Genomic DNA, 22795 nt, shown 5'->3' on the forward strand with positions numbered 1-22795 from the left:
TCAATATGACGAAACACTAAATCGTTTATTTTAGGAGTGTGCTTACTGTAAAGTGTTTTGGGTTGATTTTTCCAATTTCATTAAAAAATACAAATATTTCAAAACTTTTGTATTTTCCCAAAAATTTTATCTTTGTAATTACTCTGTGAATTTAGATCCTTCTCATTGTAAATTTATTATTAATTCATTGCTTTTTCTGGCTAATGCAGTAATGTACATTTTCAAAGAAACACCCTTACTTTTTATTTTCAGAAAGGACTTTGATTTATATGTGAACACCTTAAAAGACTAATAAATATATTGCATGCAAAACTCTTTCTTGGTGTAAATTATTTAAACTTGTTTAATTTGCTAGAAGTTTTTTATGTAACCATTTTTGTCTCTTTGTTCATATTGTAATGTTTTTTATTGCATGATAAAAAAAAGTTATACAAAAATAAACTAAAAGATAAATGCTGTTTTTTAAGTACTAATGAAATCAAAAGTAATCATGATTTTGTAAGTTCACACTGTGTGGCAAACATTCATCTTTGCGTGTCATTAAAGGTCCCATAAAATTAAAATAGTTTTTCAGATGTTATGCAAATTTATGCTTCAGTGTGAGAAGAGCAAATTTGCTTGCATGACCATTGCCAAGTTTTGAAAAGAGATCTGTTTTATTATTAATGTATTTTTTAAATTAAATTATTAGTTAAAGCCCTCTGAGTTCACATAAATTAACAATGAAACTTTATTTAATTACCTAATGTTAACAAAAATGAATAAATACTGTAATAAATGTATTAGACCTTACCAAGTTTTTGTTGTTGTTGTTGTTGTTTTTACAGTAGAAATAGTGGCAACAATGCAGTAGCGGTAACTAACTGGAAACTGCTTACACTATTACTGTACTTTAATTCTATAGCATAATAGCTACTGCATACACATTAATGGTATATCATATAGAGTTATTGTAGTTTTACTAAAATGAATCAGTATTCTTATCTGTTATTAAAAAATAGAAAGAATTTCAATGGGGTATATGTATAAAGACTTTTAATTTCAGTCAGCTTGCCCCAGGGCTTCCGGTTAATTGTCATCCCATACAAAATTGCCGCCCTTAAGATCTGAAGAATAGCGATCTTCAATGCTTGGCTAAGATACAATAAAAAGTGGATATCAGACCAAACAAGAAGCACTGCATTAAATTCCATGTCTTTAAAATATGGAAAATAATTTTACCACAGTGTTTCCAATAGAGTTTTTGCGCTGCCTGCTGCTACTGACGGAGCTTGCATGCATTCAAACATTTTTTAATCTCTTTTTACTCTGTAACAACCAAATTAATGCTTAAGTATATTTAACTGAATGTATTGTAATTACATTACAACATCGATGCTGTAAAAGAGACCTTATGAAATTGAAAATAGTCACATTAACCTTTCAGAAGTTCATCATTGGCTGAAAAACACTATAGTCCATTCTTTAGACAAACGTATTTTATTGTTTTGGCAGCAAACAAATATACAACATCATATATCTAACAAAAATAAACAAATCAGCATATATAAATGCATGTTCTATTTACAATGAAACAAAAAAGGGTTAAATTAATGAACATCACATGCAGTGTACAGTACAGTGTTGAAGTAGGGTGGGAACTTGGTTTGACACTGATGGTATACAATGTTGGGGTTAATGCATTACAAGTAACACAAGTTACATAATAGCATTACATTTAAAAATTAAGTTATATTTGGGTTACTTTTTAGTTTAATCAATTCGCTTTTAAAAAATTAATTGCTGAATTGAAATTAACACCAAATCCCGCACTCAAGGAGAAAATTTTCTCCTTGCAAAAACAAACAGAAATTAACAATGCAGAGCCCTACATTTCTGTGATGGAAGAATTCTCATTTTTCTGAACACATGGAGGAAGACGAGTAAAAGGGAAGTTCTCAGAAGATAACATTATCCTAACTTATTATTAATTGATGTGTTTTTAAAGGTAAATAAAGGTTATGTGTTATTATTTGCAGAGCTCTTATATTTAAAAAAAGAAGAAACAACCCCTGCAAATTCTTAAAGAGATCAAGCCTCAGGCAGGTGAGAAAAAGTAGCGCAAAAGTAACGTAATGCATTACATTCCATAAAAAGTAATGCAACTAGATTTTAGATTTTGGATTACTTTCAAAAATAACTTTCCCCAACACTGATAGCAACGGGCAACATTTATATTCATTCATAAAGTAAATTACTGTAATTTATTCTTTGCACTATACACAATTTCATACAAATCCTATTTGTTAATCCTACAGTAAAATACTGTTTCTATTTATTACAGCAAAACACTGGCTATTTTATGGTTGGTTACTGCATAATCTACAGCAAGTGTTAACAGTGTACAATTTAAATAACTGCCACAGAGAAGACATCTAACAATCTAAGCCCACCTCCACCCCCTTCCTTTTGGAAGGACATCTATTTTTTATTTTATTTTTTTTAATATTCATTCAGGTAATACATAACCTCTAACCACCAGTTTCCAGTCATTGCTGAGGTAGATGATTCCCATTTGTCTCCACATGCTGCACTCCAGTCTGTAAAAGACAAACAGAGGACTAACAGAGCTCTACATGCTTGCTGTTCTCCAGTGTTCTTCAGATAAATCTCCACCGCTGCTCTTGTGAGTTTGCTTCTTCTGCCTGTTGTGTGTCCATTAATTGAAAATGAAACACCTGCCACAGACAAGACATCTAGCTAACTATCTAAGCCCACCACCACTCCCTTCCTCTTGAAAGGACATCTATTTTTCATTCATTCATTCACCCATCCATTCAGGAAATACCTAACCAGACCTTCAGTTTGCAGTCATCGCTGAGGTGTGATTCCTATTTCTCCACATGCCCCAGTCTAATCTGGAAAAGACGAAAAGAAGACTAACAAAGCTCCACTTGCTGGCTGATCTCCAGCAATAAACAGTGTTCTCCAGTGTTCTTCAGATAAATCTCCACTGTTTCCTTGTGAGTTTCCTTCTTCTGCTCCACTCCAATCTGCAAAAGACGAAGACAGCACCAACAGAGCCCTACTGTCACGGTTGTGGATCCATCTGCTCCTTATTTGAAGTGTCTGCGTTGTGTGACAGTTCATTATCATGATACGTGTTTCTAGGTATGTGTGCTTTTTCTCTCTGTGTTTGTGTGGGTGTCGCGTGGCTGTCAGTGGGTGTTTGTTTTCATGTCATCAGCTGAGCAGTCACATGATCTTTTGTTACCGGAACTGTTGAGTAGCGCGCTCGGCTGATAATCAGCGCGCTACAGGTGTAGTGCATTTTATGTGCCTATAAATGATCAGCGTTCCAGTCTCACTTTGTCAGTTCGTTGTTTGTTCACGGTGCTTTGTGTTTTTGTCAGGCTCCTCTCGTTGAGATCGCTGGTGGTGAGTGGTTTGGTTGATTTCCTTGTTTCTGTCTCTGATGATCCCTTCTCCTGCTACGCTGAGTGTTTGATCTGCTCTGTTGATGAGTTTATGAACATTTATCGGCGCTGCCGAGACTGACCATCTCTTTAGTTACTCCTACAGTTTCCTTACTTCCAGCCACTCACCATTTTCCCTGTTTTGCTTAAGTTAAGCATTAAAGACTTTTTACTTGCATTTGGGTTCCACGTCTTGTTTTTTTAATTGTCACAGAACGAACTGACCAAACATGGACCCAGCAAGTGCGGCGGAGATACAGGATGTGCTGTCACGCAGTGTCGCCCGGATGGATCACCAGGAGCAACAAATGAAGGTGAGCAGTCAGGCTATACAAGCACTGGTAAATCAGGTGTCCGAGCTGACAACACAAGTCCAGAGACTCAGCTCGGGTCTCAGCGCCGGTTCCACCATACCGGCTCCACCATACCGGCTCCCTCCGTTGAACCACCAGTCACTCCGGTTGCCAATGAGATTCCCCGAACCGCCGAACCACGACTGCCTCCACCACAGTCCTATGCAGGTGAACCCCAACTTTGCAGAGCGTTTATCGCCAAGTGTTCTCTGTACATTTCACTGCAACCATCGTCTTTTCCCACCGAGGAGAGCAAGGTGGCGTTTTTAATCAACCTTTTGACTGGTAAGGCGGCATTATGGGGAACCACGGCGTGGGAGAGGAAACTGCCCTGCTGTCAAACATTCAAGTCCTTTACAGAGGAGCTCAAGACCGTTTTCGATCAGGCTGCTTCAGGAAGAGAGGCATATAGACGACTTGCGGAGCTCAGTCAGGGAGATCACACGGTGGCGGAGTATTCTATCGATTTCCGCACCCTGGCGGCTGAGTGTGGTTGGAACAGTGAAGCTCAGTGGGACATGTTCTTTCACGGACTCGGGGATCATATAAAACATGAGATTTACGCTTTGGAGTTACCCAAGACGTTGGACGGTCTCATCAGCCTGGCCATAAGGGTGGACAACCGTATGCAGCGCAGAGGTATGCACAGGGAGTTTCGCTCACAGACCTGTTTTCCGGAGGCTTCACCCCCCGATCCGGAACCCGAGCCCATGCAGGTGGAAAGGTTCCGCCTCTCATCGGAGGATAGACGACGCCGTCGCACGGGGGGCTTGTGCATGTACTGTGGGGTTGCTGGTCATTATGCGCCTTTATGTCCAGCCAAGAACAATAAATCATCCACTGGTAAGAGTCTTTTGGTGGGTGAGGTCATGACAGGGAAGGACTCTCCCGATTCCACTTTCCTACCCATTAAATTGGAATTCAATTCGAACTTTCATCCCTGTCATGCGCTCATTGATTCAGGAGTGGAGGGGAGTTTTATTGACTCTGATTTAGCTAAGAAGTTAAAAATTCCACGCACTTAGCGGTCTACCTCTTCCAACTATCACACATATTACAGCTCCTATTAGGCTCATCACTTCAGGAAACCATACTGAGACTATTACCTTCTTTCTCACTAACACTGTCGAAAATCCTGTTATTCTGGGACAGAATTTTTCCGCCTAAAGGCAAGTTATATTCGCTGTCTGTTCCAGAGAGGGAGGCCATGGAGAAATATATTTCTGATTCTTTAGCAGCCAAGATCATCCGCCCGTCTTCTTCACCGGCGGGGGCGGGATTTTTTTTGTGAAAAAGAAGGATGGTTCCCTTCGTCCGTGCATAGACTATCGAGGGCTGAACAGCATCACGGTTAAGAATACTTATCCTTTGCCGCTGATGTCTTCAGTCTTCGAGCGCCTGCAGGGGGGAGCTTTTTCACAAAATTAGATCTTCGCAATGCTTATCATTTGGTTCGCATAAGACCCGGGGATGAGTGGAAAACAGCTTTTAACACCCCTAGAGGGCATTTTGAGTACTGCGTTCTGCCCTTCGGCCTTTCCAACGCTCCAGCTGATTTCCAGGCACTCGCCAATGACGTGTTGAGAGACATGATAGATCAGTTTATTTATGTCTACCTGGATGACATTCAGATTTTTTCTCACTCTCTCCAGGAACATATTCAACATGTCAGGCGAGTGTTGCAGAGGTTGCTAGAGAATGGGCTTTATGCCAAGGCGGAGAAATGCGTTTTTCATGCACAGTCGGTTCAGTTCTTGGGACATATCGTGTCAGTCGAGGGGATGCGCATGGATCCAGAGAAGATTCAGGCTGTGGTAGATTGGCCAACCCCAGATTCCCGTAAGGCCCTGCAGAGGTTTCTGGGTTTTGCCAATTTTTACCAGCGTTTTATTCGCAATTTCAGCCAGCTCGCCGCACCTCTGACTTCCTTGACCAAGACGCCGTTCAGGTGGTCCAGTGCAGCCGAAGCTGCCTTTTCCAAATTAAAGGGCTGCTTCGTTTCAGCTCCGATACTCATTGCCCCTGATCCTTCCCGGCAGTTTGTGGTGGAGGTCGATGCGTCAGAGGTGGGGGTCGGCGCAATTCTGTCCCAGCGCTCCGCCTCGGATGGCAAGGTCTATCCTTGCGCGTATTTTTCTCATCGATTATCTCCTGCTGAAAGAAACTACGACATTGGTAATCGAGAGTTGTTGGCCGTCAAGCTTGCTTTGGAGGAGTGGCATCACTGGCTAGAAGGCTCGGGGGTGCCTTTTATCGTCTGGACCGATTATAAAAATCATGAATATATTAGATCCGCTAAAAGATTGAACTCCAGGCAGGCTCGTGGGCATTATTTTCCGGACGGTTTAATTTTACCATCTCGTATAGACCTGGTTCCAAGAACATCAAACCTGATGCGTTGTCACGTCTTTTCGATCCTTCGGATCGCAAGTCATCTTCTGATCCTGTGCTCCCTCAGAACATCATCGTAGCGAACATTTCCTGGGAGATTGAGTCGAGGGTCCGTGCAGCCCTGGATGGGGTAACGCCCCCGATCGGATGCCCACCGAGTTGTTTGTTCGTGCCAGAGGGATTACGGTCCGACGTTGTCCGGTGGGGTCATTCCTCCAAGGTAGCTTGTCACCCAGGGGTGAGTCGCACATTATTTATTATCAAACAACGATTTTGGTGGCCAGCTATGACTCGTGATGTGCGCGATTTTGTTTTGGCTTGCTCTGTCTGTGCAGTTTCCAAGTCTTCCAATCGTCCCCATGCTGGACTCCTCCAACCGCTGTCAGTGCCTTCGAGACCCTGGTCACACATCTCGCTAGATTTTGTTACGGGTCTTCCATCCTCTAACGGTAACATGGTAGTTTTAACCGTGGTGGACAGGTTCTCGAAGGCTGCTCATTTTATCTCTCTGCCCAAATTACCATCAGCCAGAGAGACAGCGGTTGCTGTCATTGACAATGTTTTTCGAATTCATGGCCTCCCGAGGGATGTGGTCTCTAACAGGGGGCCACAGTTCGTCTCTAAATTCTGGAGAGAATTCTGTCGTTTATTGGGGGCCACTGTTAGTCTTTCCTCTGGTTTTCATCCCCAGAGTAACGGCCAGACTGAGAGAGCCAATCAAGATCTTGAGCGTACATTGCGATGTTTGGTCTCGCAGAATCCTTCCTCCTGGAGCCAACAACTTTCGTGGGGGGAGTACGCACATAATTCGTTACCAGTGTCTGCCACGGGCCTTTCTCCGTTTCAGTGTAGTCTAGGTTACCAGCCACCAGTTTTTCCCAGTCTGGAATCCGAAGTTGCGGTTCCCTCCGTTCACGCCTTTGTCCAGAGGTGCCGCCGCACTTGGAATAGGGCCAGACAGACCCTCCTCCAAGTGGGGAAGCGCACCAAGGCTAAAGCCGATCGCCACCGGTCTAAGCCTCCCGTTTACGTTGTCGGTCAAAAAGTGTGGCTTTCTACTAAGAACATTCCGCTCCGCACCGTCTGTAATAAGTTAGCTCCTAAATTTATCGGCCCTTTTATTGTCACTAGAATCATTAGTCCTGTGGCAATCCGCCTTAAATTACCTCCAGCGTACAGGAGAATTCATCCCTTGTTCCATGTATCCAAAGTAAAGCCCGTTTTTCATACGGCAATTAATCCTCACACACCAGTTCCCCCCCCTGCCGCGTCTCGTAGATGGGGAGACTGCTTATTCGGTTAAGCGCATTCTGGACTCTAGACGGAAGGGACGAGGATTTCAGTACTTGGTGGACTGGGAAGGTTACGGTCCGGAGGAGAGAAGTTGGGTTCAGGCCGGGGACATACTGGACCATTCTCTTATCGATGATTACAATCGCCAGGTAAGCTCGTCTGGGGACGACAGGAGGCGTCCCTAGAGGAGAGGGTAATGTCACGGTTGTGGATCCATCTGCTCCTTATTTGAAGTGTTTGCGTTGTGTGACAGTTCATTATCATGATACGTGCTTCTAAGTATGTGTGCTTTTTCTCTCTGTGTTTGTGTGGGTGTCGCGTGGTTGTCAGTGGGTGTTTGTTTTCATGTCATCAGCTGAGCCGTCACATGATCTTTTGTTACCGGAACTGTTGCGTAGCGCACTCGGCCGATAATCAGCCCGCTACAGGTGTAGCGCATTTTATGTGCCTATAAATGATCAGCGTTCCTGTCTCACTTTGTCAGTTCGTTATTTGTTCACGGTGCTTTGTGTTTTTGTCAGGCTCCTCCCGTTGAGATCGCTGGTGGTGAGTGGTTTGGTTGATTTCCTTGTCGCTGTCTCTGATGATCCCTCCTCCTGCTACGCGGAGAGTTTGATCTGCTCTGTTGATGAGTACATCGGAGACATTGCTGTTTCTTCTACGACGAATGTTTGATCTGCTCTGTTGATGAGTTTATGAACATTTATCGGCGCTGCCGAGACGGACCATCTCTTTAGTTACTCCTACAGTTTCCTTACTTCCAGCCCTCACCATTTTCCCTGTTTTGCTTAAGTTAAGCATTAAAGACTTTTTACTTGCATTTGGGTTCCACGTCTTGATTTTTAAATTGTCACACCTACCTGCTGGCTGAGCTCCTGCAGTGCATAAGCTGTTCTCCACAATGCTCTTGTGAGTCTCCCTCTTCTCCCTGTTGTGCATCTATTATTTACAATGTTAATAACAGCCACAGAGATGACATCTATCTGACAATCTACAATATGCCCACCACCAACCCCTTGCTCTAGGAAGGACATCCATCCATGCACCCATCCATCTGTTGTTGAAGAATATTCTTGACCATCAGTGTCCAGTCATTGCTGAGATTCCCATTTTTCTCCACATGCTGCACTCCAGTCTGCAAAAGACAAACAGAGGACTAACAGAGCACTACATGCTTGCTGTTCTCCAGTGTTCTTCAGATAAATCTCCACCGCTGCTCTTGTGAGTTTGCTTCTTCTGCCTGTTGTGTGTCCATTAATTGAAAATGAAACACCTGCCACAGACAAGACATCTAGCTAACTATCTAAGCCCACCACCACCCCCTTCCTCTTGAAAGGACATCTATTTTTCATTCATTCATTCACCCATCCATTCAGGAAATACCTAACCAGACCTTCAGTTTGCAGTCATCGCTGAGGAGTGATTCCTATTTCTCCACATGCCCAGTCTAATCTGGAAAAGACGAAAACAAGACTAACAAAGCTCCACTTGCTGGCTGATCTCCAGCAATAAACAGTGTTCTCCAGTGTTCTTCAGATAAACCTCCACTGTTTCCTTGTGAGTCTCCTTCTTTGGCTCCACTTCAATCTGCAAAAGACATAGACAGCACCAACAGAGCCCTACCTGCTGGCTGAGCTCTTGTAGTGCGTAAGCTGTTCTCCACTATGCTCTTGTGAGTCTCCCTCTTCTCTCTGTTGTGTATCCATTATTTACAATGTTAATAACAGCCACAGAGATGACATCTATCTGACAATCTACAGTATGCCCACCACCTACCCCTTGCTCTAGGAAGGACTTCCATCCATGCACCCATCCATCTGTTTTTGAAGGATATTCTTGACCATCAGTGTCCAGTCATTGCTGAGGAAGGTGATTCCCATTTTTCTCCACATGCTGCACTCCAGTCTGTAAAAGACAAACAGAGGACTAACAGAGCTCTACATGCTTGCTGTTCTCCAGTGTTCTTCAGATAAATCTCCATCGCTGCTCTTGTGAGTTTGCTTCTTCTGCCTGTTGTGTGTCCATTAATTGAAAATGAAACACCTGCCACAGACAAGACATCTAGCTAACTATCTAAGCCCACCACCACCCCCTTCCTCTTGGAAGGACATCTATTTTTTATTCATTCATCCACCCATCCATTCAGGAAATACCTAACCAGACCTTCAGTTTGCAGTCATCGCTGAGGTGTGATTCCTATTTCTCCACATGCCCCAGTCTAATCTGCAAAAGACAAAAACAAGACTAACAAAGCTCCACTTGCTGGCTGATCTCCAGCAATAAACAGTGTTCTCCAGTGATCTTCAGATAAATCTCCACTGTTTCCTTGTGAGTCTCCTTCTTCTGCTCCACTCCAGTCTGTAAAAGACAAACACAGAACTAACAGAGCCCTACCTGCTGGCTGAGCTCCTGCAGTGCGTAAGCTGTTCTCCACAATGCTCTTGTGAGTCTCCCTCTTCTCCCTGTTGTGTATCCATTATTTACAATGTTAATAACAGCCACAGAGATGACATCTATCTGACAATCTACAGTATGCCCACCACCACCCCCTTCCTCTTGGAAGGACATCCATCCATGCACCCATCCATCTGTTGTTGAAGGATAATCTTGACCATCAGTGTCCAGTCATTGCTGAGGTAGGTGATTCCCACTTGTCTCCACATGCTGCACTCCAATCTGCAAAAGACAAAGACAGCACTAACAGAGCCCTACCTGCTGGCTGAGCTCCAGCAATTTTTAGATAAAACTCCACCGATGCTCTTAATTCCATTCGCTACAATGTAGATAACAGCCACAGAGAAGACATCTATCCAACAATCTATGCCCACCACCACCCCTTCCTCTAGGAAGGACATCCATCCATGCACCCATTCATCTGTTTTTGAATGATATTCTTGACCATCAGTGTCCAGTCATTGCTGAGGTAGGTGATTCCCATTTGCTCTTCATGCTGCACTCCAGTCTGTAAAAGACAAACACAGGACTAACAGAGCTCTACATGCTTGCTGTTCTCCAGTGTTCTTCAGATAAATCTCCACCGCTGCTCTTGTGAGTTTGCTTCTTCTGCCTGTTGTGTGTCCATTAATTGAAAAAGAAACACCTGCCACAGACAAGACATCTAGCTAACTATCTAAGCCCACCACCACCCCCTTCCTCTTGAAAGGACATCTATTTTTCATTCATCCACCCATCCATTCAGTAAAAACCTAACCAGACCTTCAGTTTGCAGTCATCGCTAAGGTGTGATTCCTATTTCTCCACACGCCCCAGTCTAATCTGCAAAAGACAAAAACAAGACTAACAAAGCTCCACTTGCTGGCTGATCTCCAGCAATAAACAGTGTTCTCCAGTGTTCTTCAGATAAATCTCCAATGTTTCCTTGTGAGTTTCCTTCTTCTGCTCCACTCCAATCTGCAAAAGACAAAGGCAGCACCAACAGAGCCCTACCTGCTGGCTGAGCTTCTGCAGTGCAGCAGTGAAGCCACAGAGATGACATCTATCTGACAATCTACAGTATGCCCACCACCACCCCCTTCCTCTTGGAAGGACATCCATCTACGCACCCATCCATCTATTTTTGAAGGATATTCTTGACCCCCAGTTTCCAGTCATTGCTGAGGTAGGTGATTTCCATTTTTCTCCACATGCTGCACTCCAGTCTGTAAAAGACAAAGACAGCACTAACAGAGCCCTACCTGCTGGCTGTTCTCCAGCAATTTTTAGATAAAACTCCACCGATGCTCTTGTGTCCATTACCTACAATGTAGATAACAGCCACAGGGAAGACATCTATCCAACAATCTATGCCCACCACCACCCCCTTCCTCTAGGGGACATCCATCTATGCCAGGGCCGGAGTGGGACTTCTTTTTAGCTCTGGAGTTTCAAGCCTTAGACCGGTCCACCTCAGTTGACGACTGACTATATTAAAATAATGTAATTTCCAATTCAGTTTCTAATGAAACTAACATGTCTTTTTCAAGGACACAGCTGCTTTAGAACTTCAAATGTTTTTCATAAATATGAGAACATTAATTATTTAAAGATATTCAGTCTTTTGTAACAGTCATCACAGTCAACAAAAAAATGTACCCCTAGATAAGTAACCCAAACAGTATTTTAAGTCTTAACAATAAAAATTTCAAAATTATATCATATTCTATTCTGGTGAGGTTCGAACTCGGATCCGCGACGTCCTAACGTAACGTGCTAACCACTAGATTACGATGACGCTGTTAAACACTTCAGTGATATCTGCTGCTATTGATGTCCACTCTTTTTTTTAACCCTACTCTTTTTCTCCCTTTTTAGATTTCTGATCAAGTTATGTCAGATTTATTAATGTAGTGAATTATCTGATTTTCATTGAGCAGGTGTAATATTCATTAATATTAATTAATATTCACTAAGGTGCCGCTGTTTGGGATGGAATGGGGTGCAGCCTGCAGGTTAATGATGATCATTATTAATCTACGGGCTGCATTTTGCTCACGGGGCTGCGAGAAGATAAATAAAAAAAGCGGAGCTGCTGCAAATAATGAATAAAAAGAGTGAGGTTAAGGTCAAATAAACAAATAATGAAAAAAGTGTAACTGCTGAGAGTGCAAGCAGCTAGGGACACCGGCCCTCGCGGCAAAAAAACAGACCAGCCAACCGGGAATTCTCCCGGTTCTCCCAATTAGCCAATACAGGCCTGATCTATGCTATCATCCATCTGTTTTTGAAGTATATTCCTGACCATCAGTGTACAGTCATTGCTGAGGTAGGTGACTCCCATTTGTCTCCACATGCTGCACTCCAGTCTGTAAAAGACAAACACAGGACTAACAGAGCTCTACATGCTTGCTGTTCTCCAGTGTTCTTCAGATAAATTTCCACCGCTGCTCTCGTGAGTTTGCTTTTTCTGCCGGCTGTTTGTCCATTACTTGAAAAGGAAACACCTGCCACAGACAAGACATCTAGCTAACTACATAAGCCCACCACCACTCCCTTCCTCTTGGAAAGACATCTATTTTTTATTCATTCATCCACCCATCCATTCAGGAAATACCTAACCAGACCTTCAGTTTGCAGTCATCGCTGAGGTGTGATTCCTATTTCTCCACATGCCCCAGTCTAATCTGCAAAAGACGAAAACAAGACTAACAAAGCTCCACTTGCTGGCTGATCTCCAGCAATAAACAGTGTTCTCCAGTGTTCTTCAGATAAATCTCTACTGTTTCCTTGTGAGTTTCCTTCTTCGGCTCTACTCCAATCTGCAAAAGACAAAGACAGCACCAACAGAGCCCTACCTGCTGGCTGAGCTCCTGCAGTACATAAGCTGTTCTCCACAATGCTCTATTTAGTCTCCCTCTTCTCCCTGTTGTGTATCCATTATTTACAATGTTAATAACAGCCACAAAGATGACATCTATCTGACAATCTACAATATGCCCACCACCACCCCCTTCCTCTTGGAAGGACATCCATACATGCACCCATTCATCTGTTTTTGAAGGATATTCCTGACCATCAGTGTCCAGTCATTGCTGAGGAAGGTGATTCCCACTTGTCTCCACATGCTGCACTCCAGTCTGTAAAAGACAAACACAGGAATAACAGAGCTCTACATGCTTGCTGTTCTCCAGTGTCCTTCAGATAAATCTCCACCGCTGCTCTTGTGAGTATGCTTCTTCTGCCTGTTGTGTGTCCATTAACTGAAAAAGAAACACCTGCCACAGACAAGACATTTAGCTAACTATCTAAGCCCACCACCACCCCCTTCCTCTTGGAAGGACATCTATTTTTCATTCATTCATCTACCCATCCATTCAGGAAATACTTAACCAGACCTTCAGTTTGCAGTCATTGCTAAGGTGTGATTCCTATTTCTCCACATGCCACAGTCTAATCTGCAAAAGACGAAAACAAGTCTAACAAAGTTCCACTTGCTGGCTGATCTCCAGCAATAAACAGTGTTCTCCAGTGATCTTCAGATAAATCTCCACTGTTTCCTTGTGAGTTTCCTTCTTCTGCTCCACTCCAATCTGCAAAACACAAAGACAGCACCAACAGAGCCCTACCTGCTGGCTGAGCTCTAGCAATTTTAGATAAAACTCCACCGATGCTCTTGTTTCCATTACCTACAATGCAAATAACAGCCACAGGGAAGACATCTAACAATCTATGCCCACCACCACCCCCTTTTCTCTAGGAAGGACATCCATCCATGCACCCATTCATCTGTTTTTGAAGGATATTCCTGACCATCAGTGACCAGTCATTGCTGAGATTCCCATTTGTGTCCACATACTGCACTCCAGTCTGTAAAAGACAAACACAGGACTAACAGAGCCCTACCTGCTGGCTGAGCTCCTGCAGTGCGTAAGCTGTTCTCCACAATGCTCTTGTGAGTCTCCCTCTTCTCCCTGTTGTGTATCCATTATTTACAATGTTAAAACAGCCACAGAGATGACAGCTATCTGACAATCTACAGTATGCCCACCACCACCCCCTTCCTCTAGGAAGGACATCCATCCATGCACCCATCCATCCGTTTTTGAAGAATATTCTTGACCATCAGTGTCCAGTCATTGCTGAGGTAGGTGATTCCCACTTGTCTCCACATGCTGCACTCCAGTCTGTAAAAGACAAACACAGGACTAACAGAGCTCTACATGCTTGCTGTTCTCCAGTGTTCTTCAGATAAATCTCCATCGCTGCTCTTGTGAGTTTGCTTCTTCTGCCTGTTGTGTGTTTATTACTTGAAAAAGAAACACCTGCCACAGACAAGACATCTAGTTAACTATCTAAGCCCACCACCACGCCCTTCTTCTTGGAAGGACATCTATTTTTCATCCATTCATTCACCCATCCATTCAGGAAATACCTAACCAGACCTTCAGTTTGCAGTCATCGCTGAGGTGTGATTCCTATTTCTTCACATGCCCCAGTCTAATCTGCAAAAGACAAAAACAACACTAACAAAGCTCCACTTGCTGGCTGATCTCCAGCAATAAACAGTGTTCTCCAGTGTTCTTCAGATAAATCTCCACTGTTTCCTTGTGAGTCTCCTTCTTCTGCTCCACTCCAATCTGCAGAAGACAAAGGCAGCACCAACAGAGCCCTACCTGCTGGCTGAGCTTCTGCAGTGCAGCAGTGCAGCCACAGAGATGACATCTATCTGAAAATCTACAGTATGCCCACCACCACCCCCTTCCTCTTGGAAGGACATCCATACATGCACCCATCCATCTGTTTTTGAAGGATATTCCTGACCATCAGTTTCCAGTCATTGCTGAGGTAGGTGATTACCATTTGTCTCCACATGCTGCACTCCAGTCTGTAAAAGACAAACACAGGACTAACAGAGCTCTACATGCTTAAGAAATGCACAGAAATGAGTCCTGTGCCTGTTGTGTGTCCATTACCTGAAAAAGAAACACCTGCCCAAATATCGGAGATGAAATCTTGTCAAGGACTTTGATTGGTTCCAATTCTCAGCAGCACAGATTATCTGGTAATGTGAACCAAAGATATAATCTTGCACCTCGCGATCTTGAACACCAATCGGAGCCCTTCCCGATCATAGCAAACATGTTTGACATCTAGGATTTTACATCAGGCTGATCACAGCTGTTGCAACAGAGCTAACCACTGGGCCACCGTGCCATCCATCTAGGAAAGGAGGAGGAGTAAGGGTGGAAGGGGGGATTCTTCAAAATGAAGATGGCTGTTGTATGGAACTTAGGGTATTTATAGTGGCCTAGGAATCTTCTGATTGGCGAATCATAAATTGAATACTGCGTGACAGGCTGCAAGCAATCATAAGCTTGTGATCCTCTTGAAATTAGTTTTTAAATAACTTCAAAATGTGTTACAATAATTAGTAAATCTGTCAATAAAACAAATAACAATTAAAATATGCAAATGTTGAACATGTCAACATAAACTACAAATGTGTTAAAGCTGACAGCATACAAATACAACTGATGATAGAACAAATAACAATCTGTAAATGTTAAATTAGATAGCAATATACAAATAAATCTTACAAACAAACAAAAATACTGTATCTATTTCTGCCTAGCTGAAGCAAATATCCAACCATCACTTACTGTCACAGTATGACCAGGGCTGCGTCCGAAACCGCCTACTACTCAGTAGGTACTGCATTTGGTTTTAAACGTACTACTCAGCCGTTAGAAAAGTACGTTCTATACAGTATGAACGTGAAAAGTATGAATGGAATTTGAACGTACTACATCCGCCATTTTATTATGTTCACATGACATACCTACGTCAATTGCGTCGCTTTACTCCCATTCATGTATTCGCTCACAGGGCATTATGGGATAGCGCAGCGTGCATGGGATGCGCACTCCAGAATCTCGCCGAAAGTAGTAAGTTATCCGGGTACTTCTCGCATACTGATTTTCAAATTCTATGAACTTGTACATACTACTCGGCTCGCATACTGATTTTAGCGTACTATATAGTATGGAAGTATGCGGTTTCGGACGCAGCCCAGGTTTTCCAACCACTGAAGCACCATGAGCAACCTCACCTGAGTCTAATTAGATACACACCTGACAATCATCACCATCATCATCACAGCACTATAAAGACTCTACTCACATTCACTGCGTCCGGCATCTCCGCTTGTAAAGAAAGGACTGAACTCCCATACACCAGGGGTGTCCAGGGCCAGTGTCCTGCATAGTTTAGCTCCAACTTCCTTTAATACACCTGCCTGAAAGATTCTAGTATACCTAGAGAAAGGTTGATTAGCTGCTTCAGGTGTATTTAATTGGGGATGGAACTAAAATATGCAGGACACTGGCTCTTCAGGATTGAGTTTGGACACCCCTGTTATACACAGTCATTGTTGATTCTTAGATATGAGTTTAGTTATGTCTTCCATGTCTCTCTTAGAGTGGTGTGTCCTGGTTCCTCATCTGGTCCTCGTCCTGTTTGCCGTCTGTGGTATATGTCTTCAGTCTCCAAACCTGCACAGTCAAATATCGAGTTTATGTTTATGGACTATTATCATCTGCATCAATATGCTCACCTGCTTATACTCACCTGCCAAATAAACATTGTTTCTATTGTTCACCTGAATCCCGTGCCTTCTGTGACACTTACTCTGTAAAAAATGAAATTGTATAACTTTAAAATTGTTTAATAAAGTTAATTTGATTCAACTTAAAAATTTAAGGCAGAACCTAATTTATTACAATGAACTCGTCATTACTGAGGTGTGGTTCCCTGTTCCTCTACATCCTCTGTCAATCTGTCAAAGAGAAAAATATCAAGTCTTTAATTTTTCTTAATCCATTTCTATGGAATCTAACTCCATTGTTCAGTCAGTTCAATTCATTTTACCTGCTTCCTGAGCTCCAGGTCTTGAAGTATATCTTCATTGTTCCCCTTGTGAGTCCCCTTCTTCTGCTCCACTTCAACCTGCAAAAAAACATAAACAGCCCCAACAAAACCCTACCATTGTTCTCCAGCATTTCTTTTAGATAAATGCCAACCAATTCTCTTGTGAGTCTCCCTTTTCTGCCTGCTCTCCATTAGCTGAAAAAGGAAAAACCTGACACAGACAAAGCCTGACTATCTATCTATACCAGTGGTTCTCAAAGTGTGGTACGCGGGCTTCCATCTAGTGGTACACAATGGTCACTGAATAATAATTGAAAATATATGAACATTCTTTTACCCTTTAATGGTACGATAACACTGATGTGATCAGCATTGGCTGTTCCCTGTACTGTATGATCACTGTTGTGATTATTATGTATAGTGCACCACATCATCAGATGCTAAGAATCTAAAAAATTGTGGAGCTCTCAAGCAGATAACGCGCAAGAGAAGTACTTTTGCAGATCAGTCTTGTTGGCATTTCAGTTTACATCTCATCATGGGGTGTGTTACAACTAACCGTGACTGTGGAATGAGTTGTAACATTTTACTGCTCCTGTTTGGAACTAAAAAGTGTTCACATTTTCTGTTTGCGCTGCAAAAACAACGTACATGCCATTTAATAGCAGACACTTAAGATCTCACAGATATATAGGTAAATATAATAGAAGTACGACTATCCCCGGTCTCCTCCATACAAATATGTCATATGTACATGCAACATATCGTTCAAAATGGTTTATATATGATCTGAAAATGAAGACTTTTTAACTAAATTTATGAGGACTAAATTTATGAGGTCCAAGCTACATTTTCAGGTCTTCTACTATATGTTATTACTTTACCTTTAAGTACAGCATTTTATTTATTTATTTATTGTACTTTTTATGAACAGTGTCAATTTTAATTAACATTTAAACACATTTTTTTATTAAACGTAAGCACAGTACAGTGTTAATGTTTAAACTATTTATAATGTTTAAAGTGTCTGACCTTATTTTATAAAAAAATCTGCCTTGTTCTTGAACTGTGCAGAGCTGTGGCTGATTAATTAGGCCTTCTATGCTACTATATTTCGATGCTAATCATTAGGTGGTATTTGGAGAGAATTTTTTTCTGAGGTGAAAAAGTTTAAGAACCACTGCTCTATACCAATCACCGTCCCTTTCATCTGCGAAGGACATCCATCGATGCACACGTTCATCTGTTCCTGACCATAAATTTCCAGTTTTTGCTGGGGTTTGTGATTCCTTTTTTTTTCATTCCAATCTTTAAAATACAACAGGGTTAAATTCTTTGAAAGTTTCATCTGTCATTGTCACCAGACTGGTTGTATTGTAACACTAACAACAAATTTTTCACAGCTATAAATAAATACTCTATAAGATGACAATCTATAAACTTGGAATAGTTAAATGTGCTACAATATTAGTAAAAATGTAAAGAACAAATGACACTGCAAATGTTGAACAGGCCGAAAAGGCATAAACTACAAAAAAAATAATACAACAGCCAGACAATCTATACGACAGTAGATGTACAGTTTTAAGGAATATATGTTAAAGCTGACAGAATACAAATACAATAATAGCAGATCAATCTGATGATATAACAAATAACAAACTGTAAATAATAAATCAGATAGCAATATACTGTACAAATGAAGCATACAAACAAATATATTGTATCTACCAACCTGACAACATAACAAATGGCATTCTACGATTATAAATAGGCTACCAAAGAAGATGACAATACAAAAACTAAAAATATATATATAATTCAAAATCCTAAACACATCCTTGACAAGTCGACAATATAGCAATCTCCAATTCCAACCAACATTCAGTACAATCCACAGTCTAACCGAAAAATACGTGGAAAAACTAATATAATTATCTGAAACGATATGGTAGAGAGAAATACTAAAATCTTTAGTGTCCTTCATCAAAAGCAAGTCGAAACAACCAAATATAATAACCTAAAATGATAACTTTAGAAGGATCTTTACATACCACTCATGTCAGCGACGGCCAGACACTTAATGCAGGTCACTCTAAGTTCTCCACGTCATCGACGGTTTTTCGAATACATTCTTTTTTTTACAACGCCACTGACTATGGTAACCACAGCAACGCCACGGCGTCGCCATATTCAAAAATCTTAAAGGTGCAGTGCGCCATTTCCTTGAAGCACTCTAGGATACAAAAACAAAAAGGTAGAATATAATAATTAATAATAATAATAACAATAACAATTCTGTAAAAGATTTGGCTCCCTGCAACGCTATCTTTTGAGTATATAAATAATAGCAACTTTGATTCTTAGTTTGACTAACTTTTGTATGTTTAAATTCTATTTTGTATGCATATACGTCTTATTTCTCAGGCATATAGTAAATTAATCTGTATAACCTGTATCAATCTCAAAAAAATTAAATATAGTTCAGTTTAAGCCACCAGGGAGCAATGTGGTAACAGCTTCGTCCGCCTCGGTCCGTTGTTCCGATATGTCAACGCGGCCGCCATCTTAATATGGTCATTACAGTGCGCAAACCTGAACGGTGTTGCTGCTGTTTTCTCGGATATAAAATACAATAACACTTATATTAATTGTATATAACTGATTACAATTTTATGGTGTGAAAAAATTCCAGTTACCTAGAAGCAAAAAAGCTCAAACGTGTATAAACGTGTATACATTTTATAGTATAAAGAGAGATGTAGCTATTATCAATAAATGTCTCTCCTTTATCAAAAACAGTGCTGGAATCCTTTTTTTCTTACAGTTTTTTAACAAAAACAGTTCATAAAAATAATGAATCACACATTATTATAATAGTATAAATACAATAATGTACATTATTACATACCAATACATGAATATATTACATTATATCTAAATGTAATATATACATTATATCTAAAAAGATTAATTAATAATGTCAAGTAGAATATGAAATAGCATGTGTTTGCTATGTATGAATATTCATGATGATAATTCAGGTATGAATAATATTAATACCAAATTGCAAATTGTCTAAAAGCAATGTATAAAAGATCATTTATTCCATTAGCATTGACTGATTTGCAAGTTAGTGTGCTAATTGGTGTGAAAATACTTTTTATTCATATATTATGTATATCTCCAAAATTATAAATATTTCAAATAGGCACTATCCTCATAAATAAACTGCATTGCAATAAACAACAATCAGCCAATCAAATTCGAGAACATTCTATATATAAATTGCTGAGTTAAAAGAAGTTGTTTAGTAAATAACATCAAGCACAATGCTGCAGAAAACTCAAAAACACCCTCCATCAGCTGCCAAAATATTACTAAACCAATCCTGTTGAAAGCCAAATAGTGTTTGGAGTGGAATGTGCTAAATTTAAATTAATGGACAACTAATCATCTGCTTGAATTAGTGTCCTGACGGTTATGCAAGACACACAACAGAGCTTGAGCTTCCTCTATCTAGATGGACTGAAACTCTTTAAGAACACTGCTAAATCTTTTTGCACTATGCATCTTGAGCACATTTCCTTTGGATATTGCCCTTACTGCGGTCAAGCCCAAATTTTTGAAACTTTTTATTGAAAATTATTGAAAGTCACTGCAGATGTACTGAGCATAATTCCAATGAATGGCTTCCCAAGGGAAGACAGAACACTCAGTGTGAGATTGAGATGTATGACAAATGCACCCATAAAAGCAGCTGGGAGGGGCGCATGACATCATTGAGTTAATGACCTCATTTTGAGGGATGAGGCCTCATTCAGAGAGCTACACTAGCCAGTACATAACCATGAATATACTGTGTCCCCTTTCAGCAATTTCGACATGCACTCAAATGCTCCTACAATGGTCACAGGGCAAGTAAGGGCATTGGCTATCACCAGCTTAGATGAGAAAGGAATTTTAAATGTGACACCCAATATATTTATCAGAAGAATTTGGATGAATTGGAGAGGTGGAGGGCTACAGAATTCAGACAGTTTCTGCTCTTCACAGGCAAAGTGTGAAAGTGCAAAATGATCTAGTCATTCATCAAGGCCTTGTGTCTGTGTGTATACCAGTGTCTCCATAGTAATTTAATGTAAAAAAAAAAATAATAATAATTTAGTTATTAAGATTGTAATGGATTGAATTCTGACTTGATGAAAACTCGCTGTTGCACCGACATCATGGGTTGAGAAATTGTCCATAGTTTGTAAAAAATGTGGTGGTATTTTATATGTTTTAAGTTCTTATTTACTGCTGGCCCTGCTGAAATGTATATGGCAAAAAACTCCCACATGCCAGATAAAGTATATAGTATATAAAGTATATAAGTATAAACTTTTCAGAGACTTGTGTGAAAATTAGTAAATTATAATTATATGTACCATGCCTTTATAATTTTGTAATATTTTAAAATATGCAAAGTCAATACAAATTTACTGCCTTAGACAACAACACGGTCTGAAAATCCAAATAGGCACCAGAAAAATCAGATGTGGACAGTGAGGAATAAAGTATTGCTAAAAAAATAAAGTCCAATCAAGATGCTCGACAGACCATGAATGTAAACATATGTGACCTCTTTATGGATTGCTTCACTCTTAATGTATAGAAATTATTGCAAATACCATGTGGGATAGACTATAAATAAATCTCAGCACACACACAAACACTTATACAGTAGGTGCCCGACAAAGAATCTGTAATAAAAGTTTAGTAAATGGAAATGGCCAAATGAATGTAAGCCTCAAAGACCATTGTTTCCAAGTGAAAAAGCCAGGTGAAAAAATCAGAAAACAATACAGACTGTTGCTTTGCTCATTTGGTATGCAAGCTTTGCATGTGCTTTAGGTCACATTCTACATCATCCAAACCTGATGAGCAGCCGTATCATTAGGAGATCAGCAGCCAAAAAAACAGAGTGATGTTTTATGAACAGACTTCAGGAGATAAGACTAATTCATCATTGACAATCATTATTATCCAATCAGCTCAAGAGCAAACCCCTATAAATGGTCAAACACACCATACCTCCATTTTATAGTCCACACAAATGTGGACTATATTGTGTTTAAAGCATTATTAATCATGGTCTTATCAGCCCTTACCGTGATTGCTCTTGAGTGAAACACTTTATAAAGCGTCATCCATTTATGCTTGTTGATATTATTTATTGGCTCTGTTTGCATTTAAACTGTAGCTTCAGTTTACCACACAATACAGTTTACAGTTTTTCTCAGTCCCTTTGGTACATTTCTCACAACACTATTTACATTTGCCCAACAGTTAATGCATTTCTCTAAACAATTAGTCATTTGTGCACATCATATCATACACAATCACCTTTGCGAGGGAACGCAAAAGTATTTTGAGAGAGAACACAAGTCGTCACCTCAATTATAAGGTTCTATCTGCATTCTGAATGATTTTTTTGAGATTTTGATCTTCAAAGTTTTTGCATTCTGTAGCAAACAGTATGTGTATAACATTTGTTCTTTGTTTTTTTAAGTCTTAAAATGTAAACAATTCATACAAAACACCCCATATTGTAAATAAATTGTCATTTAATAAGGATATGTCAGTAACTCAAATTTGACAAAAATGTCACATACTGTAGAACCTTATAATTTATAATGTGTCGACGTTTCTTTGCAAAAAAATCATATAAGGATAATTCTGTAATGCTAAGATAGTAACTGTTATGAATTGGAGTGTGAATCCACAAAAAGCAATCCATGAAACAGGCAAAAGGTCGAGGCAAACAATCATTAATCTCAGTCAAAGGAAATGCATTATGGTCAGTGTGGCCCAGATGAGTGACGGAGGTGCAGGATGGAGTGCCATCTTGTGGGGATCACTGGCACTAATTAAAAATAAAAAAATTATATAGAGCAG

The 22795-nt window shown here is 40.6% G+C and overlaps 1 long non-coding RNA gene across 1 annotated transcript; it reads right to left on the minus strand.

The window, feature by feature from the left end:
• Positions 1 to 1466: 1466 nt before the first annotated feature.
• Positions 1467 to 19446, minus strand: LOC147844062 (uncharacterized). Its single transcript, XR_015491495.1, has 8 exons — positions 19309 to 19446; positions 18910 to 19091; positions 16856 to 18163; positions 16708 to 16763; positions 16556 to 16616; positions 16109 to 16479; positions 14251 to 14565; positions 1467 to 2717 (listed from the first exon to the last, which is right to left on the minus strand). It is a non-coding gene; the product is annotated as an uncharacterized LOC147844062 (long non-coding RNA).
• Positions 19447 to 22795: the final 3349 nt, after the last annotated feature.

This window comes from Danio rerio, chromosome 5, assembly GCF_052040795.2.
Source record: "Danio rerio strain M-AB ecotype USA chromosome 5, GRCz13ab, whole genome shotgun sequence".
Taxonomy (NCBI): domain Eukaryota; kingdom Metazoa; phylum Chordata; class Actinopteri; order Cypriniformes; family Danionidae; genus Danio; species Danio rerio.